We start from the raw sequence: 22,809 nt of genomic DNA on the forward strand, positions 1-22,809 counted from the left end.
TGCAACAATCGACAATGGTATCATGGTCGCCCGCCATTACTAATGGCTAACATTTAATTCCAGAATTAAATTGAATTGAATTTAAATTCCACCAGCTGCCGCGGTGGGATTTGAACCCATATCCTCAGAGCATTTGACTGAGCCTCTGGCTTACTATTCCTAGTGACATAACCACTACGCCACCGCCTCCCTCTGGTGACTTATCTACTTTAAGTACAGCCAGCCTTTCTAGTACCTCCTCTTTATCAATTTTTATCCCATCCAGTATCTCAACTGCCTCCTATTTCACTATGACTTTGGCAGCACCTTCTTCCTTGGTAAGTGCTTTTAGTACCTCAGCCAAGCCCTCTGTCTCCATGCGTAGGTCTTCATTTTGGTCCCTAATCGGCCCCACCCCTCCTCTTACTACCTGTTTACTATTTATATGCCTCTAGAAGACTTTTGGATTCCCTTTTATGTTAGCTGCCAATCTATTCTCATGCTCTCTCTTTGCCCCTCTTATTTCCTTTTTCACTTCCCCTCTGAACTTTCTATATTCAGCCTGGTTCTCACTTGACATCTGTCATACGCCCCCTTTTTCTGCTTCACCTTACTCTCTATCTCTTTCATCATCCAGGGAGCTCTGACTTTGGTTGTCCTACCTTTCCCCCTCATGGGAATGTACCTCGACTGTACCTGAACCATCTCCTCTTTAAAGGCAGCCTTTCGATTACAATTTTGCCTGCCAATCTTTGATTCCAATTTATCGGGCCAGATCCGTTCTCACCCCACTGAAATTGGTCTTCCTCCAATTAAGTATTTTTACTCTAGATTGCTCCCTGTCCTTTTCCATAGCTAATCCAAGCCTTATGATACTGTGATCACTGGTCCCTAAATGTTCCCCTACTGACACTTGTTCCACTTGACCCACCTCATTCCCCAGAACCAGATCTAGCAATGCCTCCTTCCTCATTGGGCCGGAAACGTACTGATCAAGAAAGTTCTCCTGAACACACTTCAGAAATTCTCCCCCCTCTCTGCCCTTTACACTATTACTATCCCAATCTAAATCAGGATAGTTGAAGTCCCCCATTATCACTACTCTATAGTTTTTGCACCTCTCTGTAACTTCCCTTCAAATTTGCTCCTCTATATCTATATTGGTGGCCTATAGAATACACCTAGTTGTGTAATGGCACCTCTATTGTTTCTCAACTCTAAGCAAATAAATTCTGTCCTTGACCCCTCCAGGGCATCCTCTCTCTCCAGCACTGTAATATTCTCCTTAATCAATACTGCCACCCACCTCCTTTCTTACTCTAGTGCTATCTGTCTCTCCCAATCCTTTGAGCGCCCTGTTTCTCCTTTGTAATGGTACATCCTGGTGCCCATCCCCCTGCCAAATGACCCCCTTATCACACTTCACAAGTGAGCAAGAGCAGATGGTGGTGACAGGTACAGCAGTGGAGAGTCTGTGTCGCAGGGCGAAGCCCTCTCCAAGCTCTGCTCAGCTAGATGCAGATGCTGTACCCCGGGGACCTTTGAAGCAAAGGAGAATCATTGAGCAACAGCAGACCAGGTGCAACGCACTGACCGGCCTTCCAAGCAAACTGACCACAATTGCAGAGTGAATGGAGGAGTTAGCCTTTGCCTGTAGACCCTGTTTCACAGGTAGTGCCTCCTGCGAGCTGCACCCCTCTACTGCTTCCCACCCACCCACCCACTCCTGCTGGTCCCCTCTCTGAAGCTCCCCTTTCTGCTGTTCAGCTACAGGTCTCTGAACAGCAGGCTGGTGCTGGTCATATTGGTCCTCGTCTGAGGTCCAATCTAAGGCAGCCATAGTGCCACCCCATCCCGATGTGATTAAAATTGTAAAACGTAACGTCTCAGAAAAAGTATTCTGAACAAACCCTTTTCCACGAGCAGGTAAGAAAGCAGCTGTGAGTACTGAGTATGTTGCAGTATTTCCTTGCGTTTGATTCAACCCCCCTCAATTGCCGCTGTGTTCTTGCATTGCCTTCACTGGTGAGTTTCTGGAAGCCCAGGAAACCCATGGATACGCCATTCGTTCTGAAAGTGATTTGAAATATTGCTCTAATTGAGCAATTAACATCTGTTAATAGGCAAGCCGCTTCTCCCGAGGGGATTGTGAGCATGCAGCCCATCGCACTCGAGTTAAAGTCAGCGGCTTGGAGCCGGCTTCCCGATGCGTTGACATTTAACCCCCGCCCGCACCCAAAACCACGTACCCCTCCAGATTAAAATTCCCTTCTGTTATTCTGGAATCATGCCCACCAGTGCTGACTCTGCCTGTTTTCATGGGGTTAGCTTGTGTCGCTACAGGCATATCCCAGGTGCCCCCAGCCCCACTCCACCCCACCCCCGAGACCTTCCTCTTTGGTGATACTGTATGACATTTATGCTCTAGACCCTAACCTACTGGACATTCCAGGTGCTCCTCTCTTCATGGGTGTCAATGGGAGTCTTTTGGGAGTAACCCTCTACTTCTTTGATCTGGATGTTGACTTCGCAGCTGCAGGTGCCTGGTCCTGCACACGCTCTGTCACAGTTACACTTATTTGAGTGGGGTGGCGTGAGGGCTGTCATTCTGAGAGATGGCCCTTTCATCCATGCAAATACCAGCTGTACTCCAGTTACTAGGTACTGCCTCACCATGCCTAATGATTAGCATATGTCAACAAACCTGATAGCACCAATGAGATCTGTGAACTCCACTCAAATGGGTGGTGTTTAGTGTGGACAAATGCAATGACAAATGCAAATGCAATAGATTAGGAAAGGGAAAAAAACATGGGTAGGCCGAATTCTCTCGGCCACTCTGCTGGGTTCCTGCCATAACTCCAGCAGGAGTCCAGCAGAATGACTTGGAAAAAGGCTGGGCAGGGCCATATTGGAAATCAGAAGATTTCCTGAGTGACCCTGTGAATGGATCCATATGGCTGTATTATTGGCGCCCCTTTTCCTTTGCGAATCTTGAAGAATCCCAAGTCCTTTCAGGGGTGCCAGTCTGACCATAGCTGGGACCCATATACGGCGGGTCTCAATCTTAGTTACAAGGCATCTTTGCGGATTGGTTGGACAGGCTTGGGCCAGGGCAGAATCTCCTTACACCGTGAGTTCCTGCTTCCTTAGCCATTGGCTGCCAGTATGGTCAGTGAGATGAGGCATACCAGCCTCCAGCAGAGCAAAAGTGAACCCTAACAGGGGGTGGGGAGGGATCGAGGCTTAGAAAGCACCCTGGACCCTCAAAAAGATGGACTGACTCTTTATACAGGGGGACAAGGGGGAATGCATCAGGAAATTGCATGTGTGTTCATTTATATGTTTTTACATTGGATTATAATATTGTAATGATGTTGTCACCTTTTCTTAATGAGAGCTTCCTACCCCAACTCCAGCCTGGCCAGAAGCTGTTAACTGGTGAGCTACAGTGGAGATCCAGTGAGCACAAATTCCACTCCCACCTTCATCGCAAGTGTTGCAAACTGTCAGGAAAATCACTCTAGTAAAGTGTTGTCTCCCTTCTAACTCACAGACCAACAGCCACAAAAACATCATACACAATATCTTGCTATGCTAAATCTGTTTGAAGGCGTCTCTTGAAACCATCATTCCAACAGAGCCCCCGTCCTGTTAATTTGGCTTAGAGGAGCAGCTTGCCAGTACTGGGTCAGAATAAGAAAGCAGCTCACGGTACCATACAACCCTCTCATCAATATTTCAGCTACACGCATGCCAAAGGATGCAGAGAGTGAGTTTGAGGAGGTGGCATTTGGTGAGTCACACTGCACTAGTGAGGAGGAGCAAGCGGTGGTACCAGAAACAGGAACCTTCCCCCTCTACTTTGGGAAATCCAAAGTGCAGAGATGTTGGGCAGATGTGCCACGCTCCTGTTGCTATTCAATGGGAAAGGAAATGGACGTACTGGCCCTACTTAATAATGCATTGTTAAGGATGTTAGTCAACCTCCTACCTTCTATGGTTCACAACGACATGCTTCAAGTAAGCACCAGACACTTGATGGTGGAGTATACAGAGTATTCATATAGAGTATTTATATACAGTATTCATATATACAACATAGGTGATGGGCCTCAATGTATATAGCTTTTTGTTTCTGTATCTTTCAAGCTCTTCAAATAACTGTTGAAAAGCATACTCCTTTATATGCCTTATTTTGCCTACATCAAAGGTACATGTCACAGATATTATGACCTCATAAAGTATCTGTTCCTGAATCATTTGAAAACAGTCTATCTACATAAATAAGTTGCAGTTGTTTACTTTAAAGATGCTTCTCCCAAGCAAGACTTCCTGATTTAACTGTTCTCGAATCCTTTGAGGAGTAGATTATTGACCACTTACCTTTCTATAATATAGTTAATTGACTTCTCTGCCTATGTTTAATACACTAGCCACAAAAGTTACACTTTAATCACTCAAGGTCAATGTCATTCCTGTCAATTATTTCCTTACTCAAGCATTTCTCGTAGATAATATTCAGACATTAATAGCAAAAGATAAAGCCATGCTCTCTTCTGGTGGCACCCTGCTGCGTTTATCTTGGAAAGCCTTTTGCGCTAACATACAAAGAAGTTCAATTATTAACCCTTAACTCCCCAAAGTGCCCAGGATGTCCAACATGCATCAGTCACTTGTCACAGTACAGATACTGCCTATGCTAGCCTGGAAGTGATCTTGACTGTTGCTCCATTTAAATACTGCTGCTTCCAGGCCTCCCCTTTAAGATGTTGCTGTAGGCACTTGATGAGCATCTGCCCTGCCAGATTTCCCGCCCTCCCAATCGGAGAGCTGTCTATAAGCAGTGTGATTAGCGCTGGCAGCTCGCCTCACCTTTTACTTAAATGAGGACCAACTGGGCCTCCTGCTGACATCATCAGGCAGGTGGAGTGGATGCCTCTGCCCTCCCCCACTGCTGGCTCAATCTGCACTCCACACTAAAACCGACCCTATCGCATCCAGAGGTGAAAAAGTATGGAAAAGGCATTTTAGTGGCAGTGAGACTGAGGTGGGGCAGAGGCAGCCAATATTGCAGAAGTGGAAGTAAGTGGTTTTGGTAATAGAGAGAATGTGGGGTAGGAAGCATTGGCGAGAAACAAGGTAAGAAAGGTTGTGTAAATTGGACAGGAGTTTTCTATTTTCTGGCCATTAATCGTCCAGCTCCTGCTGCCAAGACCACTTTTGTCGGCTTCAATACAGGAAACTTTGTTATATCCGGCACCGACGGGACCGAGCTGTTGCCGATCTATCAAAACTGCCGGACATACAAAGTTAATGTTGAAGCATACGGAGGTTTTCTTCTCCGTATCTGACAACAAACACTGTTGCTTAGCAACAGCTTCAAACAGTCAGCCCGTACCTTGGAAGCATCTCTGTAGCTTAGCAACAGCTTCAGAGAGACTTTCCAGAGCCCAACTGTTGAAAACAAAGCCACGAGAAGAAAAAAAATCTAACAAAACGGCTCCTGATTTCTGCCGGTAGATCGAGGTTTCCAGACGTACAACCTCCAGATAAACCAAAGTCTCCTGTACAAGAGTAATGCCACAATTTTGTACTTTCATAGGGGACCTGCCCTCACAAGAAGCTCAGGTTGGAGGCAGGCCTATAACACTGTAGCCCCAATTCTCTGATCTGCACTCCCTGTTAGTGTGGCTGGGAGCATGGGAATTGACATGAATCAGTCATTCATGAAAGAAAGACTTATGAAATAATATTGAGCGGCTTACAGGTGGCGCTGTCCAGGGAGAGTATAAATACTCGGGCACGGGCCCAGCTTGCGCAGGACATTCTTAACAGGAACTAGTGAAGGGCACAACTAGACCTCCATGTTGTAAAGCAGTTGATTAAAGCTTTGTTTAATGCTTAGACCAAGTGCCTAGTAGTTTTCTTACATCAGGAATTACCTGTATTGTCTCTCTGATCGGTCACATCTTGGTCTGGTTTTAAAACTGCAAAAAATGTACATCACCCCATTACTGGATTCAGTTCCTGTGATTATATAGCTCAGTTAATGAATGGGTCATCTTAAAATGTATATTTAATCTTAACACCTTATTTTATTTTAAATTTCTTCTCATGTTGGTGCAGTAATTTATGTCTTAAGGTGATCAATTCATTGTGAGCTCTGGCAATTAGCGGCTGGTGATTAACTCTGATTCATTACTCAAGCATTCCAATGGAAATAAACAGTTTACGCTGGAACTAATGTTCTCAGGCATGATTTTTAGCCAGTCCTGTAAAAATAGAAATCTTAGTTAAGCGTTTCATTTGTAGTTAAGCGTTTCATTTCTATGTATTTAAACATTATTGTAATCTCTTGGGAGGACTGCTGTTGAGAGACTTCATACACAAATGAAAAGTATCTGTCTATGTAACAACAGTGACTGCACTTCAAATGAATTTCATGGTTGCCAAGCATTTTGGGATGCTCTGGGAAAGTGATAAGGTGCTATGTAAATGTAAGTGCTTTATTTACCTGTAGATATAGACAATGTAAAACTTCCTGCTATTGCAATAGAATAGGCCCAGTCTCAAAGAACTCAGCTGGTATATATATTTTTGCAAATGTTGTGATTTTAGATAACTGTGCCTTGAAACATCCAGTATGTAGGTGTAAAGACTATTTTGGTACTAACTGTGTGCTAATCATGCAAGAATATTGTTTACTGTATTGTCACATGATTCTTTACTCTTCATGGGAAAACCTAATGGAACCATGTCAATTAAATAGTTCAAAAACTTGGAAATGACCCACTTGACTTTGCTATCAAGTGTGATATATATTGCCTCTAGCATTCCTAAAGACATCAGTTTGGACACTGGTTGCAAAATCCAAACTACAATGTTGCAGGAATATCAGAAACATGGTAAACTCCAGAGGATGATAATAAATATAACATACTGGGGTACAGAATGTTCAGAAAAGATAGAGCAGACAGAAATGGAAGTGGCATTGTCCTATCAATCAGGGGCATGTGGGACATAAAAGAAGTTGCTTATGTGGAAGATAGAAATTTTACACAATATACTATTCCGATTTGACAATTCTAATGTGAAAAAACCCAAGCAGCCCTAGGAGTATGGTCAGCACAAGAAATAAGACATTTTGCTTTATGAAGAGACAGGAAGGGTTTGTAAGAAGAGAACATTTATTAGAGGATTTCAATCAACCAAATATAAATTGGAATATTCAAGTGGTCAGTCTTGGTAAAAGTAATCCATGACTGCTTCAAGGCCCAGTGCATCAGTGAAGCCATGAGAGGCAGTGCTCATCTTGATATAGTATTCATAAATGACCCAGGCAATGGACAGGAAATGGAAGTCAGGGCAACCTTGGGGAACAGCAAGTACAAATGATCATGTTCATGATCTGAGGTTCAGTAATATCAAAAATCAGGAGTCAGATGTGTAACTTTAAAAGAAATGAGGGAACGACCAAAGCAAATTGATTGATGGGAGTTGTTCAACAATACTTTAGTAGAAGACAAGTGGAACTCTATAAAATGAATAATGTGAAGCATGCTGAATAAATACATGTTATGTCCGTGTATCTTAATGTTGTGTCCTTCAATAATCAGACAACAGACTGCAGGGAACGATTCAACAGGTGTTTACTGAATGAGGGTTACTCTAGAACTAACTGTACAGATCACTACTCAGGGTTTATATACAGGTGTGGTCACTGCCGGTACCACAGTATACAGGAGCTGTAAAAAGTAGTTCTCTCCTTCTCTCCCTTAAGGTATATATACATTACATACATTACAATTCCTCCCCTTTTAGATTAACAGTACCATAATACTCATTTAACAATTAACATTTTTAATATACAATGTTATATGAAAATAGTCCATTCATGTATTGGCGAGACCGCACCTGGAATACTGCATACAGTTTTGGTGTCCATACTTAAGAAAAGACATACTTGCTCTCCAGTCAGTACAAAGAAGGTTCACTCGGTTAATCCCGGGGATCCTACATGCAGAATTCTGTAAAAGTATCCTCCGGACTCAAAGGAAAACAGTAAACAATGCATGCAGGGCAGAACTAGGCCAATATCCATTAATAATCACTATCCAAAAAAGAGCCACCAAATTTTGGAATCACCTACAAATGAGCAACCCCCAATGCGATCACTACGATGCCCTGAAATGCCAAGAGCTGACTATAAAGAAGAATACCCTCAGTCAACTAGTCCTGGGACTCAGTGAAGTAACTACTAACACTACTAACAATAACCAGCCCCAGGGCAGTGACAGCGTAACACAAAGAATTCGACCCAACACAATCGTCGCTAAGCAAAAGGAAAAATATCTGACATATTGGGCAGAAACAACAAAAACCCAAAGCAAACTCAATTGCTACTTGGCCCTAAACAGACAATACAACATAGCTGATTACCTGACCATGGTAAAGGACAGCAAACTGAGAAAAATCTTGACAATGTACAGACTTAGTGAACATAGCCTGGCGATCGAAAAAGGTAGACACAGGCAGACCCAGCTACCAAGAGAGGACAGGATATGCTCTCACTGCAGTCAGGGAATGGTGGAGACAGAGATGCACTTCCTCACAGCTTGTAGAAAATATCAGGGCATAAGGGAGAATTTCTACCCAAAATTTACAAAAATATGCCCGGAATTCAGAAAATTGAATGACGACCAAAAACTCCCATACCTACTAGGGGAAGAGAGAAGTTGCGTAACACTAGCGGCACACTATGTTACAGCTTGCCATAAACAGAGGGACAACCACTAAAGATAAGATAAGAGTATATATAAATTATATGAAAGTATATTTATACACTCAGGGATATATCTGTTTATACACTGTATGGATAGATCTGTATTTTTGTGAACAAACATGAATGTTTTCCGATGCTTTGGCAACATAAGATGTAACTTGTCATGCCAATAAAGCGATTTGAATTGAATTGAATTGAATTGAGTAGATTGGGACTCTACTCATTGGAGTTCAGAAGAATGAGAGGCGATCTTATTGAAACATATAAGATTGTGAAGGGGGTGGATCGGGTGGATGCGGGGAGGACGTTCCCGATGATGGGTGAAACTAGAACTAGGGGGCATAGTCTTAGAATAAGGGGCTGCTCTTTCAAAACTGAGATGAGGAGGAACTACTTCACTCAGAGGGTGGTAGGTCCATGGAATATGCTGCCCCAAAAAGCTGTAGAAGCTACATCATTACATAAATTTAAAACAGAAATAGTTTCCTAGAAGTAAAGGGAATAAAGGGTTATGGGGAGCGGGCAGGAATTTGGACATGAGTCTAGGTTCGGATCGGTCATGGCCCTGTGGGTAGCGGAGCGGGCCCAGGGGCCGTGTAGCCTGATCCTGCTCCTATTTCGTGTGTCTAATTCTGTTAGATTCAGGAGATGGTTCTGTGATAGTAGATTGGCGGTTAGGATCAGATCAGCCATGATCTTATTGAATGGCGGAGCAGGCTTGAGGGGCCGATTGGCCTACTCCTGCTCCTATTTCTTATGTTCTTATGCTCTCTGGGGAGGCTTCCTGATTCTTTCTGGATAACGCCTTTCCCGAGTGTCTCGCTCTTGGTGCGGAGGCGATTCTAGCACCCTGTCGTCAGTTGATTCATCAGCTTCCAATGCTATTGTTTCTGAGGTAGATGCGACCTGTACGTCGGGTTCCTCACCAGGTATGTATGGCCGAGACATGGGGTTGACTCGTTCCTGTGACTCTAGGATCCGGTAAGCATGGCGTCTCACAATGTTCTCCCCAACATCCACTGTGTACATTAGTGGCCCCTACCGTGTGCATATCATTCCTGGTTGCCATTTCTCTGTTCGGTAGTCGCGGGCCAAGACTGGTTGCCCTACATTGAAGCTCCTTGTCGGCTTCTCATTGATGTGCTGGAATTGCTTACTCTCAACATCTCTTCGTACATTTGGTCTGAGCAAATCCAGACGAGATCTCAACCTTCGGTTAAAGAACATCATGGCCGGGGCCTGGTTGGTGACTGCATGTGTCGCATTTCTGTAGGCTAACAGGAAATTGTCCACCTTATGCTGCAGTGGAATGTCGTCATCGCACATGGCCTTTACTGCTTTTTTAAAGGTTTGTACGAACCTCTCAGCCAATCCATTTGTGGCTGGATGATACGGGGCGGATGTGTAATGCCTTACCCCATTCCTTTTCATAAATCTTCGAAACTCTTCGGACACAAACTGTGGTCCGTTATCAGAGCAAATCTGCTCTGGCAAGCCGTTCCTGGCAAAAATGGTCCGTAGGACTGCAATAGTTTTCTCTGTGGTGGTGGAGGACATTTTGATCACCTCAGGCCATTTCGAGATCGCATCCATGGCTATTAAAAACATTGAGTCCATGAATGGACCAGCAAAATCAATATGCACCCGTTGCCATGGAGATGAGGGCCACTCCCATGGGTGTAGAGGGGCATGTGGTGGTGCATTTTGGACCTTCTGGCATCCTGAGCAGCTCTTTGTCAGGTCCTCGATTTGCTGATCGATCCCCAGCCACCACACATAAGCCCTAGCAAGGCTTTTCATTTTCACCCCTCCCAGATGACCTTCGTGAAGCTCATTGAGCACTCTCTCCCTTAACTTGGGTGGAATTACCACTCGGGATCCACACATCAAGGTCCCCTGGCATACTGACAGCTGTTCTCTTCTGGATGAGAATGCTGGCAACAGTGAGTCGCCATATGCTGGCCATCCCTTCACCATCAAATCATATACCCGAGACAGTGTCGGGTCATTTCGGGTCTCCTTCTCTATACCAGCGTTAGTTACTGGCAAGCATTCAATTATAGTCGAATGAAATATTTCGACAGGATCCACTGCTGGTGCTTCCTCCGCAGTAGGCAGTGGCAGGCGTGATAGCCCATCAGCGTTTCCATGCTGTTTCGTGCCCTTATACTCGATTTCATATTGGTGCGCCCCTAGAAAGAGGGACCATCTTTGTAGCCGTTGCGCAGTCATCACCGGAACGCCCTTCCTTGGATTAAAGATGGAGACAAGTGGTTGGTGGTCAGTCAGCAAGGTGAACTTCTGCCCGTGCAGATAGTGATTGAACTTTTTCACTCCCCACACTAGGCTGAGGGCCTCCCTGTCAATCTGGGCGTAGTTACACTCGGCTGAGGTTAGTGACCGAGACGCAAAGGCTGCTGACCTCTCTGAGCCGTCCGGGAATTGGTGCGACAGCACCGCTCCAATGCCATAGGGTGATGCATCACACGCCAACGGAATTGGTAGTGCTGGGTTGAAATGAGCCAACACCTCTTTTGATGTGATCAATGCTTTGCTCTTCTGGAAAGCTCGTTTATATTCGTCACTCCACTTCCATGGTACCCCCGTTTGCAGTAGGGTGTTCAGTGGGTGTAGTACGGTAGACAAATTCGGCAAGAACTTATGGTAGTAGTTCACCAGCCCGAGGAACGACCTCAGTTGTGACACATTTTCCGGTGCTGGCGCCTTGACTACTGCCTCAATCTTTTCAGGGGACTTATGTAACCCCTCTTTATCAATAACGTGGCCACAATACGAGATCTGCTTCTGGAAAAACTCGCATTTGTGGCGATTAGCTCGGAGCCCATATTCCTTCAATCTAGTGAACACCTGCTCCAGGTTGGCGAGGTGATCACTGTCATTTTCGCCCATGACCAGGATGTCGTCCAAATAACACTGGGTCCCTGGAATCCCTTGCAGGACTTGTTCCATTGCCCTTTGCCAAATAGCCGGAGCTGATGCTACCCCGAACACCACCCGGTTGTATTGGTAGAGACCTTTATGAGTGTTGATCGTGAGGTACTGTTTTGAGGCTTCTTCTACCTCCATTTGCAGGTACGCCTGGGCCAGATCAATCTTAGTGAAGCGTTTCCCTCCAGATAACGAGGCGAAAATATCTTCAATCCGTGGAAGCGGATATTGTACAGTGTGAAGGATTGGGTTCACAGTCACCTTAAAGTCCCCACAGATGCGAACCTTCTTTGGTTCCCCAGGCGTATTACTCAACGACCTCTTCATTACAGGAACGATGGGTGTAGCCCACTCGCTCCAGTCCACTTTGGACAGTACTCCTGAACGTTCCAAACCTTCCAGCTCTGCTTCGAAGGCTGGGCGGATCGCATAAGGTACCGGTCTGGCCTTAAAAAACTTTGGCCTTGCATTTTCCTCTATTTTGATCATCGCTGTTATGCCTTTTAGTGTTCCGAGTCCCTGCTGGAACACTTCTTGTGCGTCAGTTAGCATTGTTGACAGTCGACCAGGTGTGATGTCGTCATCCTTTTTGGCATCTACAGTCAGTGCTTGTATGGAATGCCAATCTAGCTGTATCTTCCAGATCCATTCACGTCCTAGTAGTGGTGGTCCTCCATCTGGCAATACATATAGGTCCATTTTTGGTGTTTCCTTGCCGTTATATATAACGTTCACCCTTATTTTTCCTTTGGGGTGGACTTTTTGCCCCGTGTACATCTTCAAGACAATCTTTGTATCTCTCAAGGGTATATGTGAGAATAGCCGCTTGTAGTCCCTTCGGTTTATGACTGTTAGGGCTGATCCTGTGTCCAATTCCATTTTCACTTGGACTCCTGCTATCTTGAGCGTGACCCAGATAGTTTGGTGATCCTCCATTTTGATCACATTATGTAGTTTCAGACAACCCAGCTCCTTGCTTCCGGAGTCTGTATCACTTTTCTGTTCGTCTGAACTACTCTCCGTCACCTTATGTACCTTCTTGTACTTCTCCTGTGGAGATTTCTTGCTGCTGGTTTTCTTTCCCGATCTGCAGACTCTTGCTATGTGTCCTACTTTTCCACACTGTCTGCACACTTTGTCCTTGAAGCAGCAATCATTATGGTCGTGTGTTGTTCTGCCGCAGCGATAGCACTTCACTGTTCCGTATGACATTTCATTTGTGCCATATTCTTGCGGTCTCCGTTGTATCTCTGCAGCGCCCCGTGCTGCTGCTTCGTGTGATACTGCAATGCTGAAAGCCTTGTCCAGCGTAAGATCCTTTTCTGATAGAAGCCGTTTCTGGGTTCCTTCACTTTGAAGCCCACACACAAACTTGTCCCTTAAAGTATCTGCTAGTCCCGTTCCAAACTGGCAGTGTTTTGATAGCTTGCGCAGTTCCGTTAAATACTCAGCATTACTTTCATCTTTATGCTGGTTCCTTTTGTGAAACTTAAATCTTTCTGCTATCAGCAGCGGTGTGGGGTTTAAGTGGTCCTGTAGGATTGACACTATGTTTTCAAAATCCTTTTCTACTGGCTTCTCTGGGGTTACTAGGTTTCGTAGTAAGCCATACGTTTTTGCACCCATTGAATTCAACAATACCAGCGCTTTCTTGTCATCTGGCACTTCATTCGCCTTGCAGTATACTTCTATGCGTTCGACATATGTCGTCCAATCTTCGACTTCATTGTCGAACGCTGTGATACTGCCACTCTTCGGCATTTTTGGGTGTGGTTAGACTGGCTTAAAATGGCGTCTCCCGCGCTTTCCTTTCTTCCCCGCTGCGGCTTAAAATGGCGTCTCTCGCGCTGCTGCCAACGCCGCTCTCGGCGGTCCTCGTGGCAAATGGCGACGCCCTGTGGGTTTTGCGCGCTGCTCCTGCGCTGCTGCCAACGCCGCGCTCTGCGGTCCTCATGGCAATGGCAGCTGTAAAAAGTAGTTCTCTCCCTTAAGGTATATATACATTACATACATTACAATACACACCTAGAATCAGGAGGTTCAGACAAAACAAACATGGGCCTAAATGGATTAACAAATAAATCAAAAGTGAAATTTAAAAAAAACTGGGATGAATATAAAAAAATACAGCAACACATAAATGGGTGATCTGGGAGGCAAAGAAAGATCTAGAAAAAAGCATTGCTGCAGAGGTAAATCATCACAGTAAGACATTTTTTCAGTACTTCAACAGTAAGAGGATAGACAGAAAAGAGGTGAGAACCAAAAAAGATACAAATGGGCTTGAAGCAGATGATGAGCAAAAGATAGCAAATATTCTGACTAAGTAATTCCTCCGAATATTCACAAGAATTGAGCAACATGCTCTTCCCAACAGAAAGAACCAAGGAAAAATGATTGACTTCAATATAAAGTTCTAGACAAGCTAAACGGGCACACAAGAAACAAATCCCCAAGGACAAATGAGCACGGATATTCCACTCGGGCCATTCCATTGACGCACACTTAAGCAGTCATTTCCACCGTGCACCATGTCAGTGCCAGCTTGGCTCAAATGGTAGCACTCTTGCCCTATGCCAGAAGGTTGTGAGTTCTAAGCCCCATTGCTGTGCCATACTTAAAAGTGCTTCGACACGTTGATCATTTATTTTTAATCTTGATTTTCTTCAACTGGTCCCCAGGTAGTGGCAAAGCTAGGCAGGGAAGAAGAAAATCGCAGCATGGAGGGGATTGCAGACCTGCCACAGAAGGATGGGAACAAGCTGTGGCAATGTATCCTCCACCTGTTGGCTCTCCAACACAGCAGGCAGTAGGCTCTCTGAGCCAACAGATATTAAGATGTCAGATTCAAAAGTGAATCCAATTCCCTTTAATATTGAAAGCACAAATTGCTTAAAAAACCAAACACGAGAACTGCATTTAAACTTGATCTCAGAGCCTCTCAGGATTTGTCATCTTTGAAACAACAACAACTTATTATTTATATAGCACCTTTAACCTAGTAAAATGTCCCAAGGTGCTTCACAGCAGCATTATCAAAAACAAAATTTGACACCGAGCCATATAAGGAGATGTTAGGTTTTAAGGAGTGTCTTAAAGGAGGTAGAGAGGCAGAGAGGTTTAGGGAGGGAATTCCAGAGCTTAGGACCTTGGCAGCTGAAGGCACGGCTGCCAATGGTGGAGCAATTAAAATCGGGGATGTTCAAGAGGTCAGAATTAGTCATAGAGTCATAACAGCACAAAGGAGGCCATTCGGCCCATCGAATCTGTGCCGTTCCATGGAATGCAGGGATCTCAGGGATTGTATGGCTGGAAGAGATTACAGAGATAGGGAGGGTGAGGCCATGGTGTGATTTGAAAACAAGGATGAGAACTTTAATATCAAGGCGTTGCTTAACTGGGAGCCGATGTAGGTCAGCGAGCACAGGGGAGATGGGTGAGTGGGGCTTGGTGCGAGTTAGGACACGGGCAGCAGAGTTTTGGATGACCCTCAAGTTTATGGAGGGTAGAACTAGGGAGGCCAGCCAGGAGTGCTTTGGAATAGTCAAGTCTAGAGGTAACAAACATGGATGAGCATTTCAGCAACAGATGAGCTGAGGCAAGGGCAGAGACGGGTGATGTTACAGAGGTGGAAATAGATGGTCTTAGTGATGGCATGGATATGAGGTGCTATTTCCATATTTTCAGTCAATCTGATCAATAAATAAAGAACATCCAGATCACAACACATCACTGTCCATTTAATCAATTTTTCAACAATGTTTTGAAAGGAAAGAAGCACGTTAAACAATTACAGATTGTCTTGATGCAAGATTAACAGCCCCAAACAGTAAAATGTGCATTGTGCATTTAGGCTTGGCACTAAAAGCATCAAAATCATTTATTTGCTTCAGGAAAATGAGTTAGATTACATATATAATTTAAAATCTGTACATCACTTCCATGAAATTACCAGACATTTAAAATTAAAATGATGTTAAGATTCTTTTTAAAACTTGTATGCACAATAAACTTCTAACTAAATTGTAATAATGTATGCACCTAGACAATTGTAAAAGAAGTGTCTAGGAACCTGAGTCCTGACCTTTCACATTGTGGGGTTGATTTTTGTATAGAGCATTAATCGGGCGGGGCTGATGAGTGATGATAAGTTACTTTCATGGTTGGGCCTCATTTTAATGTTGCCATTGCAAACCACGCTCCTTATTGGCAGTTTAGGATCTGGAGGTGGGCCAATTAATTTTCATGGGCCTACGGCAACACCTTAAAAGAAGAGGGGTCAAAGTAGGGTTGCAACCCTCCAGGATTGTCCTGAATTAAAGATTAATCTCCAGGATTCTGCTACGAGCAATCAAGGAGAAAAGTCATAGGGACATTTCTTTTAAATTGTGATTTTATTTTTTCATTTTCTTTGAATATTTTTGTTGATTATTATTAAAATATTGGAGACAGGATAAACTGACAGTCAAGCCTCATTCAATCGGGTAACTAAGGCCACAATTTTGCCGGTGCTCAGCTGACGGGATTGGTGGCGAGTCAGCTGTGAAATTTTAAATGATTGACACTGGGTCAGGAACCCACTGTCAAAACGCGCACACCTGCATTTCCCGATGTTGGGTCTGCCAGCGCTGAGCAGACCCAACAGGCAGCATCGGGGGACCTAATTCAAATCATTAGTGGCTTGTTTACAGCCACTTAACAATACTTTTTTCCCAGCTTTTTGAATTTAACAGGTTGCCTACTGGTTTCCCGCTGTACCTAGACCTCATCTGTGAAGCTGAGGCGGGAGGTCACTTGCCATTGAATCAGCTGATGAGTTGATAGCTTCAAATGTCAAGTCAAAGCTCTCAGCTGATTGCGAAATGTTCCCTTAACCACTAGCTTCTCTAAACTGCATTTCCACTACAGATTCAGGACGCTGCAAGTCTTTACACAAGTCTCCATCCAGTCTGACCTCATTACCTCTCCAAATGATTGACAGATCACTTCTGTCATCTCTACTTCTCCTGTCATCTATTCCATTAGCATGGGTGCACTTTATACCCTCTCACCTTGGTCCTCAGAATCCCAGCACGATCAGCCCCAACACCAGCATCACCAGGCACACCAGCAGCACCAATAACAACACCAACCTTCTCTGCAATCACCTGATGCTGCACAGGACAGAGGGCATCAACACCTGACCACATTGCTGCCCGGGATGCCAGGGATGGCATCACCATGGCCACATTTACTTCACTTGACGCTGCACACCCTGGCTGCCACATGATGTGCCAGGTTGGCACCAACCCACAGCAACACCGTAAAGTATCCCTACAATGTCCAAGCCATTCCTTTCACACTCATCACCATTGCGGGGGGTACCGTTATGTCTCACCATTCACTGCAACTCACTAAGACACTTCCAAAGATGCACACAAATCTGTCCAAGAAAGCAAAGTGTTGAAAATAAAGATTTCAATGTTTGACAGCACATTAACAGAAACTTCACATGAACATTGGCTAAAACACACAAGTGCCTACCCTTGTGTGTTGTTAATTGGTATGATTGGACTAGGATGAGGGTGCATGTGAGGGGTGGCTAGTGAGATGGGGAAGTAATAATGTAGATAGAGGGAGAGGGATGGGTGGAGGTGCAAGGTAAGTTGGTGTGGGTAAGGATGTGCAGGTGTAGGGTAGGGAAGGCAGAGTGATGGGGATGTGATGAGAGGCACAGCAGGATAAGGTTGAGTGTGGCTTTGCAGTAACGTTTCGTGATCTACTGAGATCATTGAAAGGTTTGCGCCACTGCAGCCTGGTCCTCCTGATGACATCCCTGCTTGTGCCCTCCTGTGCAGTGTGCACCAAGGCTGCGTTGGTCTCCTGGGGAGGGAAGAGAACCTCCCTGCGTGCTGTGCATAAGCATATGGAGGAAGTCATGGGGGGGCCTGGGTGATTTTGGCCCTGCTACTGGTCCCAATTTTAGGTGCAAATTGGAACAGTAGGGACATGAAGATTGCCCCCTGAATTCCTTTTAAAACTAAATTACGAAATATTCTCTATAGTTGACAACTCATGCATTCAAAATCGTTGGCTCCAAGAGACCATGTGATAATAAGAGAAGTATATCTAAAGGGTAGCTGAAATCAAGTAAATTTTACTTTAAAACAGAAAGCAAAATACTGCCGATGCTGGAAATCTGAAATAAAAACAACATTCTGGGAACACTAGGCAGGTCAGCCAGCATCTGTGGAGAGAGGAAGGTAGGGTTAATGTTTCATCCTCTCTCCACAGATTAAGGCCAGTATAAGGTATTTGATTTTTTTTAAATGAACTGTAGTAGAGATGGCAGGGTCTTTTTTTAGTTATGTTAGAAGTCAGAAAATAACCTCATTGGTGCTCTGAGGGGATTTATATGGGCAGGTTGGGTATGAAGGTAAAGATGCAATTGATGAGCTCAATGGATACTTGAATAAGTTTTCACTTCTGAAGATGACTCAGTGATCCTGGTAATAGAGGTTTGGTGTGAAGCTAGAATTACTACCCTAGAAGTTACTGCTGAAATGGTCTTCGAACTATAAACATTTACAGCACATAAGGTGCCCATCATGTTTGTGTCAGCTCTTAGCTAGAGCAATCCAAACTAATCCCACTGTCCTTGTATTGCTCTCTGTAACTCCCGCTGCTTCAAATATTTACCTAATCTTCCCTTAAAGATGCAATGGTCTCCATGCCAACTACAACCCTGGCAAAGTATCCCATGCTTCAACAATTCTCTGCATAAAGATATTTCTCCTCACCTCTTTCCTCACTTTCTGAGTGACAATTTGAAATTGATGACTCCTTGTCACTGAGTCCACAGCTAGAGGAAGTAGTCTTTCCCTATTCACCCTAACAACATTTTTTTAAATCATTTTAAAAACCTCTATAATGGGGACTTGAAATTTGTATTTCGGGAGAAAGTTCCATTTATTAATGTTAGGTGAATGGAGCAAGCAACTCACAAAGGGCCTGTTGCTGGTGTCTTGTGTTCCTCTTCAAGCTCCTCAGGTCTCTCATCCCCTTCTATCTTGAAGAATGTTATGCTGCTGATCCTCCATTTCCTAAATCACAACAGTGACTACACTCCAAAAGTACTTCATTGGCTGTAAAGCACTTTGGGATGTCCTGAGGTCGTGAAAGGCGCTATAGAAATGCAAGTCTTTCTATTCCAGGTCTACGCCTCAGTCAATGGCCAGGTTGTGCAGCATACAACACAATAATCCTGGACACTTTTGTTTCCCCATGTTCCCATTGTTTTTCTCCTCATAGGCCAAATATAATGGTATACCCAACACTACGCCATTCTGGTGTCAGGGATAGAGTTGTTCATCACTCTCCAGCATCGAAAGCAAACGGCCCATTGTCAGTCGCACTGCCTTTGAACTCAGTAATGCTGTTCTCAGAAAGTTTCAAAGTCAGAAACCCACTTGAAAAATATTTGCCGCCTGCTCCTATCAAAAGAGTGGCCTCAGCAACTGTCTCTTCTCAGTGCCCATTTTTATAGGGGGATGTCTGCATCTGATGTATGCATAACCTGTGACCCCACCCTGGAAGTAGAAAAAAAGAAAGACTTGCATTTATATAGCGCCTTTCACGACATCAGATGTCCCAAAGCGCTTTACAGCCAATGAAGTACTTCAGGAGTGTAGTCACTGTTGTAATGTAGGAAATGTGGCAGCCAATTTGCGCACAGCAAGCTCCCACAAGCAGCAATGTGATAATGACCAGATAATCTGTTTTTAGTGATATTGATTGAGGGATAAATATTGGCCAGGACACCGAGGGTAACACCGCTGTTCTTCTTCGATATAGTGCCATTGGATCTTATACATCCACCCGAGACAGCGTCCGAAAGACGGTACAGCAGTGCAGCACTCCCTCAGCACCCCACTGGAGTGTCAGCCTAGATTTTTGTGCTCACATCTCTGGAGTGGGACTTGAACCCACAACCTTCTGACTCAGAGGCGAGAGTGCTGCCAAAAGAGGAAAACTGGTCACAGGTGTTGTTAACATCATTAAATCATGGTTTTAATAACATTTAAATAGAAACTCCTGGTTCAGACACAACGCAATTTGAAGGCCACAGGAAATATCGGGCTAGTACAGAGCACTGTGGTGCTGCACTTTGCTTTAATTAGAGGGTTACTGGGTGTGTATGGATTTGCTACAGGCTTTTAAAAGGTTGCTGAGTGAAGAGAACATTCCCACTTCAGTTGCTAATTAGTTATGACTGTGAGGAGTTATGAGCTCCCACAGCCTTCTGAAGCTTGGCTTGATTGCTTTGGACAGGCAGACAGGACTTTCTCAGAGGTTTTTCTGAATTGTCCAAATGATATTTTTCCCTCTGGTCTCATGCCTCTCCCAGGAGACTGCATGATTAGTGGATGTGTGTGTGTGGTTGCACCATGTCTGGATGGGGTAAGCTTGATGGGCCTTGCCTAGTCTATCCCTTCCCATTCAATAAGTTTTAAAAAACTCAAACCACCATAGTTTTGCACTGCATATCCTACGATATTGCTCGGTGTTGATATAGTTAAAATGTAAAATTTCAAGATCAGTTATGTTTGCTTGTTTCACATACAGAATGTATTAAATAATATTACATTTTTGCCAATTATGATATTTTTTTAAAGCGAAAAATAACTTTTGACGTCCCACTATCAATTCAATTCAATTCAATTCAAATCGCTTTATTGGCATGACAAGTTACATCTTATGTTGCCAAAGCATCGGAAAACATTCATGTTTGTTCACAAAAATACAGATCTATCCATACAGTGTATAAACAGATATATCCCTGAGTGTATAAATATACTTTCATATAATTTATATATACTCTTTTCTTATATTTAGTGGTTGTCCCTCTGTTTATGGCAAGCTGTAACATAGTGTACCGCTAGTGTTACGCAATTTCTCTCTTCCCCTAGTAGGTATGGGAGTTTTTGGTCGTCATTCAAATTTCTGAATTCCGGGCATATTTTTGTGAATTTTGGGTAGAAATTCTCCCTTATGCCCTGATATTTTCTACAAGCTGTGAGGAAGTGCATCTCTGTCTCCACCACTCCCTGACTGCAGTGAGAGCATATCCTGTCCTCTCTTGGTAGCCGGGTCTGTCTGTGTCTACCTTTTTCGATCGCCAGGTTATGTTCACTAAGTCTGTACATTGTCAAAGTTTTTCTCAGTTTGCTATCCTTTACCATGGTCAGGTAATCAGCCATGTTGTATTGTCTGTTTAGGGCCAAGTAGCAATTGAGTTTGCTTTGGGTTTTTGTTGTTTCTGCCCAATATGACAGATATTTTTCCTTTTGCTTAGCGACGATTGTGTTGGGTTGAATTCTTTGTGTTACGCTGTCACTGTCCTGGGGCTGGTTATTGTTAGTAGTGTTAGTAGTTACTTCACTGAGTCCCAGGACTAGTTGACTGAGGGTATTCTTCTTTATGGTCCTCTCTTGGCATTTCAGGGCTTCGTAATGATAGCATTGGAGGTTGCTCATTTCTAGGTGTTTCCAAAATTTGGTGGCTCTTTTTTGGATAGTGATTATTAATGGATATTGGCCTAGTTCTGCCCTGCATGCATTGTTTACGGTTTTCCTTTGAGTCCGGAGGATACTTTTACAGAATTCTGCATGTAGGATCTCAATTGGGTGTTTGTCCCATTTTGCAAATTCTTGTTGTGTTAGCGGTTCCCACACCTCACTGCCATAGAGTGCAATTGGTTCAATTACTGATTTGAAAATTTTGAGCCAAATGCTAATTGGGATTTCTATTTGGATTGATTTTTTAATGGCATAGAAAGCCCTTCTTGCTTTCTCTTTCAGTTCATTCACAGCCAGTTTGAAATTTCCCGTAGAACTGATTTTTAAGCCCAAGTATGTGTAGTTAGTGGTTGTTCAATTTTGGTTGTTCCTAGTGTGAAATTTATTTTGGGTCCCTGATGTCTGGATCTTTGCTGGAACACAAGGACTTTGGTTTTTTGGGGATTTATTGTCCGGGCCCAAGTCTGGCAGTACGACTCCAGCAGATCCAGGTTCTGCTGTAGACCCTCCTTAGTTGGTGACAGCAGAACCGGGTTGTCTGCATAGAGGAGGAATTTAACCTTGGATTCATATAGGGTGAGGCCGGGTGCTGTAGATTGTTCAAGTAGTTTTGCCAATTCATTTATGTAAATATTAAAGAGTGTCGGTGAGATTGGCGAGCCCTGCATCACCCCCCGCCCCTGTGGGAAGTATTTTGTTTGTTTGTCTCCAATTTTAACTGCACATTTGTTGTTTGTATACATTGATTTAATTACATCATATGTTTTTCCCCCTACCCCGCTTTCGATAAGTTTCAGGAATAAACCGTCATGCCAGATGGAGTCGAAAGCCTTCTGGAAATCTATAAAGCATGCGTAGATTATGCTTTTGTTTTGATGAACGTGTTTGTCAATTAGGGTCTGTAGGGTGAAGATATGATCTGATGTTCTATAGTTTGGCAGGAATCCAATTTGGCTTTTACTCAAGACATTGTGCTCCTCAAGGAAGTTTATAAGTCTTTTGTTTATGATGCTACAGAATACCTTCCCCAGGTTACTGTTTACACAGATGCCTCGATAGTTATTTGGGTCGACTTTGTCCCCACTTTTGTATATGGGCGTTATGAGTCCTTTGTTCCAGATATCAGGGAAGTAACCGACACTCAGAACCAAGTTGAAGAGTTTTAGGATAGCCAGTTTCATTTTATCGTCTGTGTGTTTAATCATCTCGCTTAGTATGCCGTCTGCCCCGCAAGCTTTTCCTGGTCGCAGGTCCTTGAGTTTTTCAAAAAGTTCTTTTTCTGTTATTATGGAGTCTAGCGGGTTTTGGTTATCTTTTATGGTCATTTCGAGCTTTTCCAGTTTTTTGCATATTTGGTGTTGCTCTGGCCTTAGTGTGTTTTTCTGGTATAATTTTTCAAAGTGGTTTTCCCATGTGTCTCCATTTTGAATGGTTAATTCGTCGTGTTGTTTTTTGTGTAATGTACTCCAGTTGTCCCAGAAACAATTGGAATCAATGGATTCCTCAATGGAGCTGAGTGTATTCTTAATATATTGCTCT

This window comes from Somniosus microcephalus, chromosome 22 (genome assembly GCF_052327205.1).
Source record: "Somniosus microcephalus isolate GS21.2 chromosome 22, FLI_Smic_1.0, whole genome shotgun sequence".
Lineage (NCBI taxonomy): Eukaryota > Metazoa > Chordata > Chondrichthyes > Squaliformes > Somniosidae > Somniosus > Somniosus microcephalus.